Source organism: Giraffa tippelskirchi, chromosome X (genome assembly GCF_054371585.1).
Source record: "Giraffa tippelskirchi isolate mGirTip1 chromosome X, T2T-mGirTip1v1.2.pri, whole genome shotgun sequence".
Taxonomy (NCBI): domain Eukaryota; kingdom Metazoa; phylum Chordata; class Mammalia; order Artiodactyla; family Giraffidae; genus Giraffa; species Giraffa tippelskirchi.
In genome coordinates, this window is record NC_137289.1 from 37,501,353 (window position 1) to 37,519,782 (window position 18,430).

An 18,430-nucleotide genomic window follows, 5' to 3' on the forward strand; every position below is an offset into this window, starting at 1 on the left:
TCATGGGAATCAATTAAGTGCTGAGCGGGAGAACGTTTGTGTATCTGTGCATGCAGGGCTAACAGGTTATTCTTTTCGGAAACCTCAGGGCCGGTAGTGTAGGTGAGCAGAAAAGGGCATCGGTATGTTAGACCGCAGCCTCAGTCCACAACACTGAGTCTAAATGGTTACAGTGAGTTACATCACAGTGGGTTTGCAGTATAAGGTCCAGACCATCTAGACATTTATGCTGACTTCTCCTAGGGGTAGGTAGTGTGGTTTGATCGGGTGTTTTGGTTTGTTTTCTCTTAATGGGACTTTGTGGTGACTGGTGTGTTTTTTGTTTTCGTTGGTTACTTATCGTTTTCAAGCCGAATTCTTCCTGAAGGATATTGATCTGCATCTGTGGCAAAGGTATTCAACGGTATTTTGTTTCCTCTTCAGGTCGCGGTTTGCTAAAATAATGAAAGAGAGTGATCAACGGCTCATATGTTGCCTTGGTGTGGAGCCAGCGTTGAGGCACAGACGAAGAGCAGACACTGATTTCAGACGTCTCATAGGTACGTAACACAGCCCTCAGTTGTGCTTTGGTTCCGTTACCCGCTTCTGTACAGTAGGCACCTCTCTCAGGGCAGGTCTCTCACTGAACTTCTCGGGTTACTGTCTGGTTAGTAGCGTGTTCAGGCATACTTCGTCGCCATAGTTGTATCATCGTATTGATCAGAAACGTTTTCCCTGTTTGCTTCAACTATCAACCATTTGCAAGTTGAAAGGTGCCCGAATTCCATTTAAACTCAAGCCCGGCAAGGGCCATTATTTTCCTGGAGCCGATGTCACACATCTGATGGGTGTGGAAGCGAAATCCCAGGTGTACTTTGTGTTTTCCTCTTTTGCAGGTCAGAAAGATGATTTTCTGAAGTATTTTAGTGCAGTTTATACTGGTTCCATGGAGGTCCGTCCTTAATGCTGAGACTGAGCAAAGGCATGGTTAGTTCAGCAACCTGAGTCCTTCTAAACCTACCAAAGTAGCCTTCCTGCAGGATGGGCCAGGTGGCCGGCGGCAGGAGCTTCAGCGCCTTGTTCCTGAACATGGCCGCCACCGACAGCACGCCCCCGAGGGCTTGACAGCCAGGGGCTCCTTGGTGGGCGAGCCCGGCCCCAAACAGCACTACCTGTTGCTCCCACACCGGCTCTGGTGAGGTGCCAGGCAGTCAGGTTCGCCCAGGATCTTCTGAGTGCTCGAAACCCTCACTCCCCAGGGCCTCTCTTCACAGGCCTTCCCCCAGCAGGATCCGCAGGAAGGGCCTGCACGCCTTGCTCAAAATGGTTCCGCTTGCTGGCAGTGTTGCTCCAGAAATGCCAGCCACCCTCTGGAGCTGGGCGCCTCCCTCCGCCCTTTGCGTGTTCAGAAAGGCCCATGGTAGCCAAAAACACCTTCCAAACTCTGCCAGCTGGGTTGGCTCCACTGGAATGTTGGGGAAAGACCCGTGTCCTCTTTCGGGGGCTCTCCTGGGCTGGAAGACCATAGGGAGAAGGGCATCCAGAGGAGCCGTCCAGCTCTGGGTCCACGTCCACAGCAGTCTCTGGGACTCTGAGGCGAGTGGCCTGGCCGCTGCCTCCTGGGGAGACCGGGAAGTGATGGATTCTGTCACTTTGTTGTTACTGATGAGGGTTAGGATCAGAATTACCTGGATGATTCACGAATTAGGGTTTGGTTGAAAACCCTTGCCTCGTGGAATACATCCAGGTTCTAGCCGTGCATCGTAGTGTGTGCTCCTGTCATAATGGGTCCTTTTGCAATAGGTGTAGACATTGGTCCCCACAGAGCACTCTTACTTAAGTGGCTCCGTCCACTTTGGTAACTTGTTTCTAGCTAGGTGACTGAGTGTGCTGAACAAACCCTAGACTTATGTCATGTGTCCCTTCTGCCAGGACACTCATCCCTCATGGGAATCAATTAAGTGCTGAGCGGGAGAACGTTTGTGTATCTGTACATGCAGGGCTAACAGGTTATTCTTTTCGGAAACCTCAGGGCCGGTAGTGTAGGTGAGCAGAAAAGGGCATCGGTATGTTAGACCGCAGCCTCAGTCCACAACACTGAGTCTAAATGGTTACAGTGAGTTACATCACAGTGGGTTTGCAGTGTAATGTCCAGACCATCTAGACATTTATGCTGACTTCTCCTAGGGGTAGGTAGTGTGGTTTGATCGGGTGTTTTGGTTTGTTTTCTCCTAATGGGACTTTGTGGTGACTGGTGTGTTTTTTGTTTTTGTTGGTTACTTATCGTTTTCAAGCCGAATTCTTCCTGAAGGATATTGATCTGCATCTGTGGCAAAGGTATTCAACGGTATTTTCTTTCCTCTTCAGCTCGCGGTTTGCTAAAATAATGAAAGAGAGTGATCAACGGCTCATATGTTGCCTTGGTGTGGAGCCAGCGTTGAGGCACAGACGAAGAGCAGACACTGATTTCAGACGTCTCATAGGTACGTAACACAGCCCTCAGTTGTGCTTTGGTTCCGTTACCCGCTTCTGAAGAGTAGGCACCTCTCTCAGGGCAGGTCTCTCACTGAACTTCTCGGGTTACTGTCTGGTTAGTAGCGTGTTCAGGCATACTTCGTCGCCATAGTTGTATCATCGTAATGATCAGAAACGTTTTCCCTGTTTGCTTCAACTACCAACCATTTGCAAGTTCAAAGGTGCCCGAATTGCATTTAAACTCAAGCCCGGCAAGGGCCATTATTTTCCTGGAGCCGATGTCACACATCTGATGGGTGTGGAAGCGAACTCCCAGGTGTACTTTGTGTTTTCCTCCTTTGCAGGTCAGAAAGATGATTTTCTGAAGTATTTTAGTGCAGTTTATACTGGTTCCATGGAGGTCCGTCCTTAATGCTGAGACTGAGCAAAGGCATGGTTAGTGCAGCAACCTGAGTCCTTCTAAACCTACCAAAGTAGCCTTCCTGCAGGATGGGCCAGGTGGCCGGCGGCAGGAGCTTCAGCGCCTTGTTCCTGAACATGGCCGCCACCGACAGCACGCCCCCGAGGGCTTGACAGCCAGGGGCTCCTTGGTGGGCGAGCCCGGCCCCAAACAGCACTACCTGTTGCTCCCACACCGGCTCTGGTGAGGTGCCAGGCAGTCAGGTTCGCCCAGGATCTTCTGAGTGCTCGAAACCCTCACTCCCCAGGGCCTCTCTTCACAGGCCTTCCCCCAGCAGGATCCGCAGGAAGGGCCTGCACGCCTTGCTCAAAATGGTTCCGCTTGCTGGCAGTGTTGCTCCAGAAATGCCAGCCACCCTCTGGAGCTGGGCGCCTCCCTCCGCCCTTTGCGTGTTCAGAAAGGCCCATGGTAGCCAAAAACACCTTCCAAACTCTGCCAGCTGGGTTGGCTCCACTGGAATGTTGGGGAAAGACCTGTGTCCTCTTTCGGGGGCTCTCCAGGGCTGGAAGACCATAGGGAGAAGGGCATCCAGAGGAGCCGTCCAGCTCTGGGTCCACGTCCACAGCAGTCTCTGGGACTCTGAGGCGAGTGGCCTGGCCGCTGCCTCCTGGGGAGACCGGGAAGTGATGGATTCTGTCACTTTGTTGTTACTGATGAGGGTTAGGATCAGAATTACCTGGATGATTCACGAATTAGGGTTTGGTTGAAAACCCTTGCCACGTGGACTACATCCAGGTTCTAGCCGTGCATCGTAGTGTGTGCTCCTGTCATAATGGGTCCTTTTGCAATAGGTGTAGACATTGGTCCCCACAGAGCACTCTTACTTAAGTGGCTCCGTCCACTTTGGTAACTTGTTTCTAGCTAGGTGACTGAGTGTGCTGAACAAACCCTAGACTTATGTCATGTGTCCCTTCTGCCAGGACACTCATCCCTCATGGGAATCAATTAAGTGCTGAGCGGGAGAACGTTTGTGTATCTGTGCATGCAGGGCTAACAAGTTATTCTTTTCGGATACCTCAGGGCCGGTAGTGTAGGTGAGCAGAAAAGGGCATCGGTATGTTAGACCGCAGCCTCAGTCCACAACGCTGAGTCTAAATGGTTACAGTGAGTTACATCACAGTGGGTTTGCAGTATAAGGTCCAGACCATCTAGACATTTATGCTGACTTCTCCTAGGGGTAGGTAGTGTGGTTTGATCGGGTGTTTTGGTTTGTTTTCTCCTAATGGGACTTTGTGGTGACTGGTGTGTTTTTTGTTTTCGTTGGTTACTTATCGTTTTCAAGCCGAATTCTTCCTGAAGGATATTGATCTGCATCTGTGGCAAAGGTATTCAACGGTATTTTCTTTCCTCTTCAGCTCGCGGTTTGCTAAAATAATGAAAGAGAGTGATCAACGGCTCATTTGTTGCCTTGGTGTGGAGCCAGCGTTGAGGCACAGACGAAGAACAGACACTGATTTCAGACGTCTCATAGGTACGTAACACAGCCCTCAGTTGTGCTTTGGTTCCGTTACCCGCTTCTGAACAGTAGGCACCTCTCTCGGGGCGGGTCTCTCACCGAACTTCTCGGGTTACTGTCTGGTTACTAGCGTGTTCAGGCATTGTTCGTCGCCACAGTTGTATCATCGTAATGGTCAGAAACGTTTTCCCTGTTTGCTTCAACTATCAACCATTTGCAAGTTCAAAGGTGCCCGAATTCCATTTAAACTCAAGCCCGGCAAGGGCCATTATTTTCCTGGAGCCGATGTCACACATCTGATGGTTGTGGAAGAGAACTCCCAGATGTACTTTGTGTTTTCCTCCTTTGCAGGTCAGAAAGATGATTTTCTGAAGTATTTTAGTGCAGTTTATTCTGGTTCCATGGAGGTCTGTCCTTAATGCTGAGACTGAGCAACCTTCCTGCAGGATGGGCCAGGTGGCCGGTGGCAGGAGCTTCAGGGCCTTGTTCCTGAACATGGCCGCCACCGACACCACGCCCCCGAGGGCTTGACAGCCAGGGGCTCCTCGTTGGGCGAGCCCGGCCCCAAACAGCACTACCTGTTGCTCCCACACCGGCTCTGGTGAGGTGCCAGGCAGTCAGGTTCGCCCAGGATCTTCTGAGTGCTCGAAACCCTCACTCCCCAGGGCCTCTCTTCACAGGCCTTCCCCCAGCAGGATCCGCAGGAAGGGCCTGCACGCCTTGCTCAAAATGGTTCCGCTTGCTGGCAGTGTTGCTCCAGAAATGCCAGCCACCCTCTGGAGCTGGGCGCCTCCCTCCGCCCTTTGCGTGTTCAGAAAGGCCCATGGTAGCCAAAAACACCTTCCAAACTCTGCCAGCTGGGTTGGCTCCACTGGAATGTTGGGGAAAGACCCGTGTCCTCTTTCGGGGGCTCTCCTGGGCTGGAAGACCATAGGGAAAAGGGCATCCAGAGGAGCCGTCCAACTCTGGGTCCACGTCCACAGCAGTCTCTGGGACTCTGAGGCGAGTGGCCTGGCCGCTGCCTCCTGGGGAGACCGGGAAGTGATGGATTCTGTCACTTTGTTGTTACTGATGAGGGTTAGGATCAGAATTACCTGGATGATTCACGAATTAGGGTTTGGTTGAAAACCCTTGCCACGTGGAATACATCCAGGTTCTAGCCGTGCATCGTAGTGTGTGCTCCTGTCATAATGGGTCCTTTTGCAATAGGTGTAGACATTGGTCCCCACAGAGCACTCTTACTTAAGTGGCTCCGTCCACTTTGGTAACTTGTTTCTAGCTAGGTGACTGAGTGTGCTGAACAAACCCTAGACTTATGTCATGTGTCCCTTCTGCCAGGACACTCATCCCTCATGGGAATCAATTAAGTGCTGAGCGGGAGAACGTTTGTGTATCTGTGCAGGCAGGGCTAACAGGTTATTCTTTTCGGAAACCTCAGGGCCGGTAGTGTAGGTGAGCAGAAAAGGGCATCGGTATGTTAGACCGCAGCCTCAGTCCACAACACTGAGTCTAAATGGTTACAGTGAGTTACATCACAGTGGGTTTGCAGTATAAGGTCCAGACCATCTAGACATTTATGCTGACTTCTCCTAGGGGTAGGTAGTGTGGTTTGATCGGGTGTTTTGGTTTGTTTTCTCTTAATGGGACTTTGTGGTGACTGGTGTGTTTTTTGTTTTCGTTGGTTACTTATCGTTTTCAAGCCGAATTCTTCCTGAAGGATATTGATCTGCATCTGTGGCAAAGGTATTCAACGGTATTTTGTTTCCTCTTCAGGTCGCGGTTTGCTAAAATAATGAAAGAGAGTGATCAACGGCTCATATGTTGCCTTGGTGTGGAGCCAGCTTTGAGGCACAGACGAAGAGCAGACACTGATTTCAGACGTCTCATAGGTACGTAACACAGCCCTCAGTTGTGCTTTGGTTCCGTTACCCGCTTCTGAACAGTAGGCACCTCTCTCAGGGCAGGTCTCTCACTGAACTTCTCGGGTTACTGTCTGGTTACTAGCGTGTTCAGGCATTGTTCGTCGCCACAGTTGTATCATCGTAATGGTCAGAAACGTTTTCCCTGTTTGCTTCAACTATCAACCATTTGCAGGTTCAAAGGTGCCCGAATTGCATTTAAACTCAAGCCCGGCACGGGCCATTATTTTCCTGGAGCCGATGTCACACATCTGATGGGTGTGGAAGCGAACTCCCAGGTGTACTTTGTGTTTTCCTCCTTTGCAGGTCAGAAAGATGATTTTCTGAAGTATTTTAGTGCAGTTTATACTGGTTCCATGGAGGTCCGTCCTTAATGCTGAGACTGAGCAAAGGCATGGTTAGTTCAGCAACCTGAGTCCTTCTAAACCTACCAAAGTAGCCTTCCTGCAGGATGGGCCAGGTGGCCGGCGGCAGGAGCTTCAGGGCCTTGTTCCTGAACATGGCCCCCACCAACACCACGCCCCCGAGGGCTTGACAGCCAGGGGCTCCTCGGTGGGCGAGGCCGGCCCCAAACAGCACTACCTGTTGCTCCCACACCGGCTCTGGTGAGGTGTCAGGCAGTCAGGTTGGCCCAGGATCTTCTGAGTGCTCGAAACCCTCACTCCCCAGGGCCTCTCTTCACAGGCCTTCCGGCAGCAGGATCCGCAGGAAGGGCCTGCACGCCTTGCTCAAAATGGTTCCGCTTGATGGCAGTGTTGCTCCAGAAATCCAGCCACCCTCTGGAGCTGGGAGCCTCCGTCCGCCCTTTGCGTGTTCAAAAAGGCCCATGGTAGCCAAAAACACCTTCCAAACTCTGCCAGCTGGGTTGGCTCCACTGGAATGTTGGGGAAAGACCTGTGTCCTCTTTATGGGGCTCTCCTGGGCTGGAAGACCATAGGGAAAAGGGAATCCAGAGGAGCCGTCCAACTCTGGGTCCACGTCCACAGCAGTCTCTGGGACTCTGAGGCGAGTGGCCTGGCCGCTGCCTCCTGGGGAGACCGCGATGTGATGGATTCTGTCACTTTGTTGTTACTGATGTGGGTTAGGATCAGAATTACCTGGATGATTCACGAATTAGGGTTTGGTTGAAAACCCTTGCCACGTGGACTACATCCAGGTTCTAGCCGTGCATCGTAGTGTTTGCTCCTGTCATAAGGGGTCCTTTTGCAATAGGTGTAGACATTGGTCCCCACAGAGCACTCTTACTTAAGTGGCTCCTTCCACTTTGGTAACTTGTTTCTAGCTAGGTGACTGAGTGTGCTCAACAAACCGTAGACTTAAGTCATGTGTCCCTTCTGCCAGGACACCCATCCCTCATGGGAATCAATTAAGTGCCGAGCGGGAGAACGTTTGTGTATCTGTGCATGCAGGGCTAACAGGTTATTCTTTTCACAAACCTCAGGGCCGGTAGTGTAGGTGAGCAGAAAAGGGCATCGGTATGTTACACCGCAGCCTCAGTCCACAACACTGAGTCTAAATGGTTACAGTGAGTTACATCACAGTGGGTTTGCAGTATAAAGTCCAGACCATCTAGACATTTATGCTGACTTCTCCTAGGGGTAGGTAGTGTGGTTTGATCGGGTGTTTTGGTTTGTTTTCTCTTAATGGAACTTTGTGGTGACTGGTGTGTTTTTTGTTTTGGTTGGTTTCTTATCTCTTTGAAGCTGAATTCATACTGAAGGATATGGATCTGCATCTGAGGCAAAGGTATTCAACGGTATTTTCTTTCCTTTTCAGGTCGCGGTTTGCTAAAATAATGAAAGAGAGTGATCAACGGCTCATATGTTGCCTTGGTGTGGAGCCAGCGTTGAGGCACAGACGAAGAGCAGACACTGATTTCAGACGTCTCATAGGTACGTAACACAGCCCTCAGTTGTGCTTTGGTTCCGTTACCCGCTTCTGAACAGTAGGCACCTCTCTCAGGGCGGGTCTCTCACCGAACTTCTGGCGTTTCTCTCTGCTTAGAAGCCTGTGCAGGCATACTTCATCGCCATAGTTGTATCATCGTAATGGTCAGAAACGTTTTCCCTGTTTGCTTCAACTATCAACCATTTGCAAGTTCAAAGGTGCCCGAATTCCATTTAAACTCAAGCCCGGCAAGGGCCATTATTTTCCTGGAGCCGATGTCACACATCTGATGGGTGTGGAAGAGAACTCCCAGGTGTACTTTGTGTTTTCCTCCTTTGCAGGTCAGAAAGATGATTTTCTGAAGTATTTTAGTGCAGTTTATACTGGTTCCATGCAGGTCCGTCCTTAATGCTGAGACTGAGCAAAGGCATGGTTGGTTCAGCAACCTGAGTCCTTCTAAACCTACCAAAGTAGCCTTCCTGCAGGATGGGCCAGGTCGCTGGCGGCAGGAGCTTCAGGGACTTGTTCCTGAACATGGCCGCCACCGACACCACGCCCCCGAGGGCTTGACAGCCAGGGGCTCCTCGGTGGGCGAGGCCGGCCCCAAACAGCACTACCTGTTGCTCCCACACCAGCTCTGGTGAGGTGTCAGGCAGTCAGGTTCGCCCAGGATCTTCTGAGTGCTCGAAACCCTCACTCCCCAGGGCCTCTCTTCACAGGCCTTTCCGCAGCAGGATCCGCAGGAAGGGCCTGCACGCCTTGCTCAAAATGGTTCCGCTTGATGGCAGTGTTGCTCCAGAAATGCCAGCCACCCTCTGGAGCTGGGCGTCTCCCTCCGCCCTTTGCGTGTTCAAAAAGGCCCATGGTAGCCAAAAACACCTTCCAAACTCTGCCAGCTGGGTTGGCTCCACTGGAATGTTGGGGAAAGACGTGTGTCCTCTTTCTGGGGCTCTCCTGGGCTGGAAGACCATAGGGAAAAGGGAATCCAGAGGAGCCGTCCAACTCTGGGTCCACGTCCACAGCAGTCTCTGGGACTCTGAGGCGAGTGGCCTGGCCGCTGCCTCCTGGGGAGACCGCGATGTGATGGATTCTGTCACTTTGTTGTTACTGATGTGGGTTAGGATCAGAATTACCTGGATGATTCACGAATTAGGGTTTGGTTGAAAACCCTTGCCACGTGGACTACATCCAGGTTCTAGCCGTGCATCGTAGTGTTTGCTCCTGTCATAAGGGGTCCTTTTGCAATAGGTGTAGACATTGGTCCCCACAGAGCACTCTTACTTAAGTGGCTCCTTCCACTTTGGTAACTTGTTTCTAGCTAGGTGACTGAGTGTGCTCAACAAACCCTAGACTTAAGTCATGTGTCCCTTCTGCCAGGACACTCATCCCTCATGGGAATCAATTAAGTGCCGAGCGGGAGAACGTTTGTGTATCTGTGCATGCAGGGCTAACAGGTTATTCTTTTCACAAACCTCAGGGCCGGTAGTGTAGGTGAGCAGAAAAGGGCATCGGTGTGTTAGACCGCAACCTCAGTCCACAACACTGAGTCTAAATGGTTACAGTGAGTTACATCACAGTGGGTTTGCAGTATAAAGTCCAGACCATCTAGACATTTATGCTGACTTCTCCTAGGGGTAGGTAGTGTGGTTTGATCGGGTGTTTTGGTTTGTTTTCTCTTAATGGAACTTTGTGGTGACTGGTGTGTTTTTTGTTTTGGTTGGTTTCTTATCTCTTTGAAGCTGAATTCATACTGAAGGATATGGATCTGCATCTGAGGCAAAGGTATTCAACGGTATTTTCTTTCCTTTTCAGGTCGCGGTTTGCTAAAATAATGAAAGAGAGTGATCAACGGCTCATATGTTGCCTTGGTGTGGAGCCAGCGTTGAGGCACAGACGAAGAGCAGACACTGATTTCAGACGTCTCATAGGTACGTAACACAGCCCTCAGTTGTGCTTTGGTTCCGTTACCCGCTTCTGAACAGTAGGCACCTCTCTCGGGGCGGGTCTCTCACCGAACTTCTCGGGTTACTGTCTGGTTACTAGCGTGTTCAGGCATTCTTCGTCGCCACAGTTGTATCATCCTAATGGTCAAAACGTTTTCCCTGTTTGCTTCAACTATCAACCATTTGCAAGTTCAAAGGTGCCCGAATTCCATTTAAACTCAAGCCCGGCAAGGGCCATTATTTTCCTGGAGCCGATGTCACACATCTGATGGGTGTGGAAGAGAACTCCCAGGTGTACTTTGTGTTTTCCTCCTTTGCAGGTCAGAAAGATGATTTTCTGAAGTATTTTAGTGCAGTTTATACTGGTTCCATGGAGGTCTGTCCTTAATGCTGAGACTGAGCAACCTTCCTGCACGATGGGCCAGGTGGCCGGCGGCAGGAGCTTCAGGGCCTTGTTCCTGAACATGGCCGCCACCGACACCACGCCCCCGAGGGCTTGACAGCCAGGGGCTCCTCGTTGGGCAAGCCCGGCCCCAAACAGCACTACTCCCACCGAACTTCTCGGGTTACTGTCTGGTTACTAGCGTGTTCAGGCATTCTTCGTCGCCACAGTTGTATCATCGTAATGGTCAGAAACGTTTTCCCTGTTTGCTTCAACTATCAACCATTTGCAAGTTCAAAGGTGCCCAAATTCCATTTAAACTCAAGCCCGGCAAGGGCCATTATTTTCCTGGAGCCGATGTCACACATCTGATGGTTGTGGAAGAGAACTCCCAGGTGTACTTTGTGTTTTACTCCTTTGCAGGTCAGAAAGATGATATTCTGAAGTATTTTAGTGCAGTTTATACTGGTTCCATGGAGGTCTGTCCTTAATGCTGAGACTGAGCAACCTTCCTGCAGGATGGGCCAGGTGGCCGGCGGCAGGAGCTTCAGGGCCTTGTTCCTGAACATGGCCCCCACCGACACCACGCCCCCGAGGGCTTGACAGCCAGGGGCTCCTCCGTGGGCGAGGCCGGCCCCAAACAGCACTACCTGTTGCTCCCACACCGGCTCTGGTGAGGTGTCAGGCAGTCAGGTTGGCCCAGGATCTTCTGAGTGCTCGAAACCCTCACTCCCCAGGGCCTCTCTTCACAGGCCTTCCGGCAGCAGGATCCGCAGGAAGGGCCTGCACGCCTTGCTCAAAATGGTTCCGCTTGATGGCAGTGTTGCTCCAGAAATGCCAGCCACCCTCTGGAGCTGGGCGCCTCCCTCCGCCCTTTGCGTGTTCAAAAAGGCCCATGGTAGCCAAAAACACCTTCCAAACTCTGCCAGCTGGGTTGGCTCCACTGGAATGTTGGGGAAAGACCTGTGTCCTCTTTCTGGGGCTCTCCTGGGCTGGAAGACCATAGGGAAAAGGGAATCCAGAGGAGCCGTCCAACTCTGGGTCCACGTCCATAGCAGTCTCTGGGACTCTGAGGCGAGTGGCCTGGCCGCTGCCTCCTGGGGAGACTGCGATGTGATGGATTCTGTCACTTTGTTGTTACTGATGTGGGTTAGGATCAGAATTACCTGGATGATTCACGAATTAGGGTTTGGTTGAAAACCCTTGCCACGTGGACTACATCCAGGTTCTAGCCGTGCATCGTAGTGTGTGCTCCTGTCATAAGGGGTCCTTTTGCAATAGGTTTGACATTGGTCCCCACAGAGCACTGTTACTTAAATGGCTCCGTCCACTTTGGTAACTTGTTTCTAGCTAGGTGACTGAGTGTGCTCAACAAACCCTAGACTTAAGTCATGTGTCCCTTCTGCCAGGACACTCATCCCTCATGGGAATCAATTAAGTGCCGAGCGGGAGAACGTTTGTGTATCTGTGCATGCAGGGCTAACAGGTTATTCTTTTCACAAACCTCAGGGCCGGTAGTGTAGGTGAGCAGAAAAGGGCATCGGTATGTTAGACCGCAACCTCAGTCCACAACACTGAGTCTAAATGGTTACAGTGAGTTACATCACAGTGGGTTTGCAGTATAAAGTCCAGACCATCTAGACATTTATGCTGACTTCTCCTAGGGGTAGGTAGTGTGGTTTGATCGGGTGTTTTGGTTTGTTTTCTCTTAATGGAACTTTGTGGTGACTGGTGTGTTTTTTGTTTTGGTTGGTTTCTTATCTCTTTGAAGCTGAATTCATACTGAAGGATATGGATCTGCATCTGAGGCAAAGGTATTCAACGGTATTTTCTTTCCTTTTCAGGTCGCGGTTTGCTAAAATAATGAAAGAGAGTGATCAACGGCTCATATGTTGCCTTGGTGTGGAGCCAGCGTTGAGGCACAGACGAAGAGCAGACACTGATTTCAGACGTCTCATAGGTACGTAACACAGCCCTCAGTTGTGCTTTGGTTCCGTTACCCGCTTCTGAACAGTAGGCACCTCTCTCGGGGCGGGTCTCTCACCGAACTTCTCGGGTTACTGTCTGGTTACTAGCGTGTTCAGGCATTCTTCGTCGCCACAGTTGTATCATCGTAATGGTCAGAAACGTTTTCCCTGTTTGCTTCAACTATCAACCATTTGCAAGTTCAAAGGTGCCCGAATTCCATTTAAACTCAAGCCCGGCAAGGGCCATTATTTTCCTGGAGCCGATGTCACACATCTGATGGGTGTGGAAGAGAACTCCCAGGTGTACTTTGTGTTTTCCTCCTTTGCAAGTCAGAAAGATGATTTTCTGAAGTATTTTAGTGCAGTTTATACTGGTTCCATGGAGGTCTGTCCTTAATGCTGAGACTGAGCAACCTTCCTGCACGATGGGCCAGGTGGCCGGTGGCAGGAGCTTCAGGGCCTTGTTCCTGAACATGGCCGCCACCGACACCACGCCCCCGAGGGCTTGACAGCCAGGGGCTCCTCGGTGGGCGAGGCCGGCCCCAAACAGCACTACCTGTTGCTCCCACACCGGCTCTGGTGAGGTGTCAGGCAGTCAGGTTGGCCCAGGATCTTCTGAGTGCTCGAAACCCTCACTCCCCAGGGCCTCTCTTCACAGGCCTTCCGGCAGCAGGATCCGCAGGAAGGGCCTGCACGCCTTGCTCAAAATGGTTCCGCTTGATGGCAGTGTTGCTCCAGAAATGCCAGCCACCCTCTGGAGCTGGGCGCCTCCCTCCGCCCTTTGCGTGTTCAAAAAGGCCCATGGTAGCCAAAAACACCTTCCAAACTCTGCCAGCTGGGTTGGCTCCACTGGAATGTTGGGGAAAGACCTGTGTCCTCTTTCTGGGGCTCTCCTGGGCTGGAAGACCATAGGGAAAAGGGAATCCAGAGGAGCCGTCCAACTCTGGGTCCACGTCCACAGCAGTCTCTGGGACTCTGAGGCGAGTGGCCTGGCCGCTGCCTCCTGGGGAGACTGCGATGTGATGGATTCTGTCACTTTGTTGTTACTGATGTGGGTTAGGATCAGAATTACCTGGATGATTCACGAATTAGGGTTTGGTTGAAAACCCTTGCCACGTGGACTACATCCAGGTTCTAGCCGTGCATCGTAGTGTGTGCTCCTGTCATAAGGGGTCCTTTTGCAATAGGTGTAGACATTGGTCCCCACAGAGCACTCTTACTTAAGTGGCTCCGTCCACTTTGGCAACTTGTTTCTAGCTAGGTGACTAAGTGTGCTCAACAAACCCTAGACTTAAGTCATGTGTCCCTTCTGCCAGGACACTCATCCCTCATGGGAATCAATTAAGTGCCGAGCGGGAGAACGTTTGTGTATCTGTGCATGCAGGGCTAACAGGTTATTCTTTTCACAAACCTCAGGGCCGGTAGTGTAGGTGAGCAGAAAAGGGCATCGGTATGTTAGACCGCAGCCTCAGTCCACAACACTGAGTCTAAATGGTTACAGTGAGTTACATCACAGTGGGTTTGCAGTATAAGGTCCAGACCATCTAGACATTTATGCTGACTTCTCCTAGGGGTAGGTAGTGTGGTTTGATCGGGTGTTTTGGTTTGTTTTCTCTTAATGGAACTTTGTGGTGACTGGTGTGTTTTTTCTTTTGGTTGGTTTCTTATCTCCTTGAAGCTGAATTCATACTGAAGGATATGGATCTGCATCTGAGGCAAAGGTATTCAACGGTATTTTCTTTCCTTTTCAGGTCGCGGTTTGCTAAAATAATGAAAGAGAGTGATCAACGGCTCATATGTTGCCTTGGTGTGGAGCCAGCGTTGAGGCACAGACGAAGAGCAGACACTGATTTCAGACGTCTCATAGGTACGTAACACAGCCCTCAGTTGTGCTTTGGTTCCGTTACCCGCTTCTGAACAGTAGGCACCTCTCTCGGGGCAGGTCTCTCACCGAACTTCTCGGGTTACTGTCTGGTTACTAGCGTGTTCAGGCATTCTTCGTCGCCACAGTTGTATCATCGTAATGGTCAGAAACGTTTTCCCTGTTTGCTTCAACTATCAACCATTTGCAAGTTCAAAGGTGCCCAAATTCCATTTAAACTCAAGCCCGGCAAGGGCCATTATTTTCCTGGAGCCGATGTCACACATCTGATGGTTGTGGAAGAGAACTCCCAGGTGTACTTTGTGTTTTACTCCTTTGCAGGTCAGAAAGATGATTTTCTGAAGTATTTTAGTGCAGTTTATACTGGTTCCATGGAGGTCTGTCCTTAATGCTGAGACTCAGCAACCTTCCTGCAGGATGGGCCAGGTGGCCGGCGGCAGGAGCTTCAGGGCCTTGTTCCTGAACATGGCCCCCACCGACACCACGCCCCCGAGGGCTTGACAGCCAGGGGCTCCTCGGTGGGCGAGGCCGGCCCCAAACAGCACTACCTGTTGCTCCCACACCAGCTCTGGTGAGGTGTCAGGCAGTCAGGTTCGCCCAGGATCTTCTGAGTGCTCGAAACCCTCACTCCCCAGGGCCTCTCTTCACAGGCCTTTCCGCAGCAGGATCCGCAGGAAGGGCCTGCACGCCTTGCTCAAAATGGTTCCGCTTGATGGCAGTGTTGCTCCAGAAATGCCAGCCACCCTCTGGAGCTGGGCGTCTCCCTCCGCCCTTTGCGTGTTCAAAAAGGCCCATGGTAGCCAAAAACACCTTCCAAACTCTGCCAGCTGGGTTGGCTCCACTGGAATGTTGGGGAAAGACCTGTGTCCTCTTTATGGGGCTCTCCTGGGCTGGAAGACCATAGGGAAAAGGGAATCCAGAGGAGCCGTCCAACTCTGGGTCCACGTCCACAGCAGTCTCTGGGACTCTGAGGCGAGTGGCCTGGCCGCTGCCTCCTGGGGAGACCGCGATGTGATGGATTCTGTCACTTTGTTGTTACTGATGTGGGTTAGGATCAGAATTACCTGGATGATTCACGAATTAGGGTTTGGTTGAAAACCCTTGCCACGTGGACTACATCCAGGTTCTAGCCGTGCATCGTAGTGTGTGCTCCTGTCATAAGGGGTCCTTTTGCAATAGGTGTAGACATTGGTCCCCACAGAGCACTCTTACTTAAGTGGCTCCTTCCACTTTGGTAACTTGTTTCTAGCTAGGTGACTGAGTGTGCTCAACAAACCCTAGACTTAAGTCATGTGTCCCTTCTGCCAGGACACTCATCCCTCATGGGAATCAATTAAGTGCCGAGCGGGAGAACGTTTGTGTATCTGTGCATGCAGGGCTAACAGGTTATTCTTTTCACAAACCTCAGGGCCGGTAGTGTAGGTGAGCAGAAAAGGGCATCGGTATGTTAGACCGCAGCCTCAGTCCACAACACTGAGTCTAAATGGTTACAGTGAGTTACATCACAGTGGGTTTGCAGTATAAAGTCCAGACCATCTAGACATTTATGCTGACTTCTCCTAGGGGTAGGTAGTGTGGTTTGATCGGGTGTTTTGGTTTGTTTTCTCTTAATGGAACTTTGTGGTGACTGGTGTGTTTTTTGTTTTGGTTGGTTTCTTATCTCTTTGAAGCTGAATTCATACTGAAGGATATGGATCTGCATCTGAGGCAAAGGTATTCAACGGTATTTTCTTTCCTTTTCAGGTCGCGGTTTGCTAAAATAATGAAAGAGAGTGATCAACGGCTCATATGTTGCCTTGGTGTGGAGCCAGCGTTGAGGCACAGACGAAGAGCAGACACTGATTTCAGACGTCTCATAGGTACGTAACACAGCCCTCAGTTGTGCTTTGGTTCCGTTACCCGCTTCTGAACAGTAGGCACCTCTCTCAGGGCGGGTCTCTCACCGAACTTCTGGCGTTTCTCTCTGCTTAGAAGCCTGTGCAGGCATACTTCATCGCCATAGTTGTATCATCGTAATGGTCAGAAACGTTTTCCCTGTTTGCTTCAACTATCAACCATTTGCAAGTTCAAAGGTGCCCGAATTCCATTTAAACTCAAGCCCGGCAAGGGCCATTATTTTCCTGGAGCCGATGTCACACATCTGATGGGTGTGGAAGAGAACTCCCAGGTGTACTTTGTGTTTTCCTCCTTTGCAGGTCAGAAAGATGATTTTCTGAAGTATTTTAGTGCAGTTTATACTGGTTCCATGCAGGTCCGTCCTTAATGCTGAGACTGAGCAAAGGCATGGTTGGTTCAGCAACCTGAGTCCTTCTAAACCTACCAAAGTAGCCTTCCTGCAGGATGGGCCAGGTCGCTGGCGGCAGGAGCTTCAGGGACTTGTTCCTGAACATGGCCGCCACCGACACCACGCCCCCGAGGGCTTGACAGCCAGGGGCTCCTCGGTGGGCGAGGCCGGCCCCAAACAGCACTACCTGTTGCTCCCACACCAGCTTTGGTGAGGTGTCAGGCAGTCAGGTTCGCCCAGGATCTTCTGAGTGCTCGAAACCCTCACTCCCCAGGGCCTCTCTTCACAGGCCTTTCCGCAGCAGGATCCGCAGGAAGGGCCTGCACGCCTTGCTCAAAATGGTTCCGCTTGATGGCAGTGTTGCTCCAGAAATGCCAGCCACCCTCTGGAGCTGGGCGTCTCCCTCCGCCCTTTGCGTGTTCAAAAAGGCCCATGGTAGCCAAAAACACCTTCCAAACTCTGCCAGCTGGGTTGGCTCCACTGGAATGTTGGGGAAAGACGTGTGTCCTCTTTCTGGGGCTCTCCTGGGCTGGAAGACCATAGGGAAAAGGGAATCCAGAGGAGCCGTCCAACTCTGGGTCCACGTCCACAGCAGTCTCTGGGACTCTGAGGCGAGTGGCCTGGCCGCTGCCTCCTGGGGAGACCGCGATGTGATGGATTCTGTCACTTTGTTGTTACTGATGTGGGTTAGGATCAGAATTACCTGGATGATTCACGAATTAGGGTTTGGTTGAAAACCCTTGCCACGTGGACTACATCCAGGTTCTAGCCGTGCATCGTAGTGTTTGCTCCTGTCATAAGGGGTCCTTTTGCAATAGGTGTAGACATTGGTCCCCACAGAGCACTCTTACTTAAGTGGCTCCTTCCACTTTGGTAACTTGTTTCTAGCTAGGTGACTGAGTGTGCTCAACAAACCCTAGACTTAAGTCATGTGTCCCTTCTGCCAGGACACTCATCCCTCATGGGAATCAATTAAGTGCCGAGCGGGAGAACGTTTGTGTATCTGTGCATGCAGGGCTAACAGGTTATTCTTTTCACAAACCTCAGGGCCGGTAGTGTAGGTGAGCAGAAAAGGGCATCGGTGTGTTAGACCGCAACCTCAGTCCACAACACTGAGTCTAAATGGTTACAGTGAGTTACATCACAGTGGGTTTGCAGTATAAAGTCCAGACCATCTAGACATTTATGCTGACTTCTCCTAGGGGTAGGTAGTGTGGTTTGATCGGGTGTTTTGGTTTGTTTTCTCTTAATGGAACTTTGTGGTGACTGGTGTGTTTTTTGTTTTGGTTGGTTTCTTATCTCTTTGAAGCTGAATTCATACTGAAGGATATGGATCTGCATCTGAGGCAAAGGTATTCAACGGTATTTTCTTTCCTTTTCAGGTCGCGGTTTGCTAAAATAATGAAAGAGAGTGATCAACGGCTCATATGTTGCCTTGGTGTGGAGCCAGCGTTGAGGCACAGACGAAGAGCAGACACTGATTTCAGACGTCTCATAGGTACGTAACACAGCCCTCAGTTGTGCTTTGGTTCCGTTACCCGCTTCTGAACAGTAGGCACCTCTCTCGGGGCGGGTCTCTCACCGAACTTCTCGGGTTACTGTCTGGTTACTAGCGTGTTCAGGCATTCTTCGTCGCCACAGTTGTATCATCCTAATGGTCAAAACGTTTTCCCTGTTTGCTTCAACTATCAACCATTTGCAAGTTCAAAGGTGCCCGAATTCCATTTAAACTCAAGCCCGGCAAGGGCCATTATTTTCCTGGAGCCGATGTCACACATCTGATGGGTGTGGAAGAG

The 18,430-nt window shown here is 51.0% G+C and overlaps 2 long non-coding RNA genes across 2 annotated transcripts in view; one reads left to right on the forward strand and one right to left on the reverse strand.

The window, feature by feature from the left end:
- LOC145536425 (uncharacterized) overlaps positions 1–18,430 on the forward strand; it is a 325,058-nt gene that overhangs the window by 164,201 nt on the left and 142,427 nt on the right. Inside the window, exons 87-96 of the long non-coding RNA XR_014075840.1 lie at positions 424–539; positions 2,347–2,462; positions 4,270–4,385; positions 6,144–6,259; positions 8,066–8,181; positions 9,989–10,104; positions 12,346–12,461; positions 14,220–14,335; positions 16,094–16,209; positions 18,017–18,132. This is a non-coding gene — a long non-coding RNA (uncharacterized LOC145536425). The remainder of the gene's footprint in view (positions 1–423; positions 540–2,346; positions 2,463–4,269; positions 4,386–6,143; positions 6,260–8,065; positions 8,182–9,988; positions 10,105–12,345; positions 12,462–14,219; positions 14,336–16,093; positions 16,210–18,016; positions 18,133–18,430) is intronic.
- Positions 14,203–17,310, reverse strand: LOC145536428 (uncharacterized). The gene is made up of 2 exons (XR_014075844.1): positions 17,208–17,310; positions 14,203–17,093 (listed from the first exon to the last, which is right to left on the reverse strand). It is a non-coding gene; the product is annotated as an uncharacterized LOC145536428 (long non-coding RNA).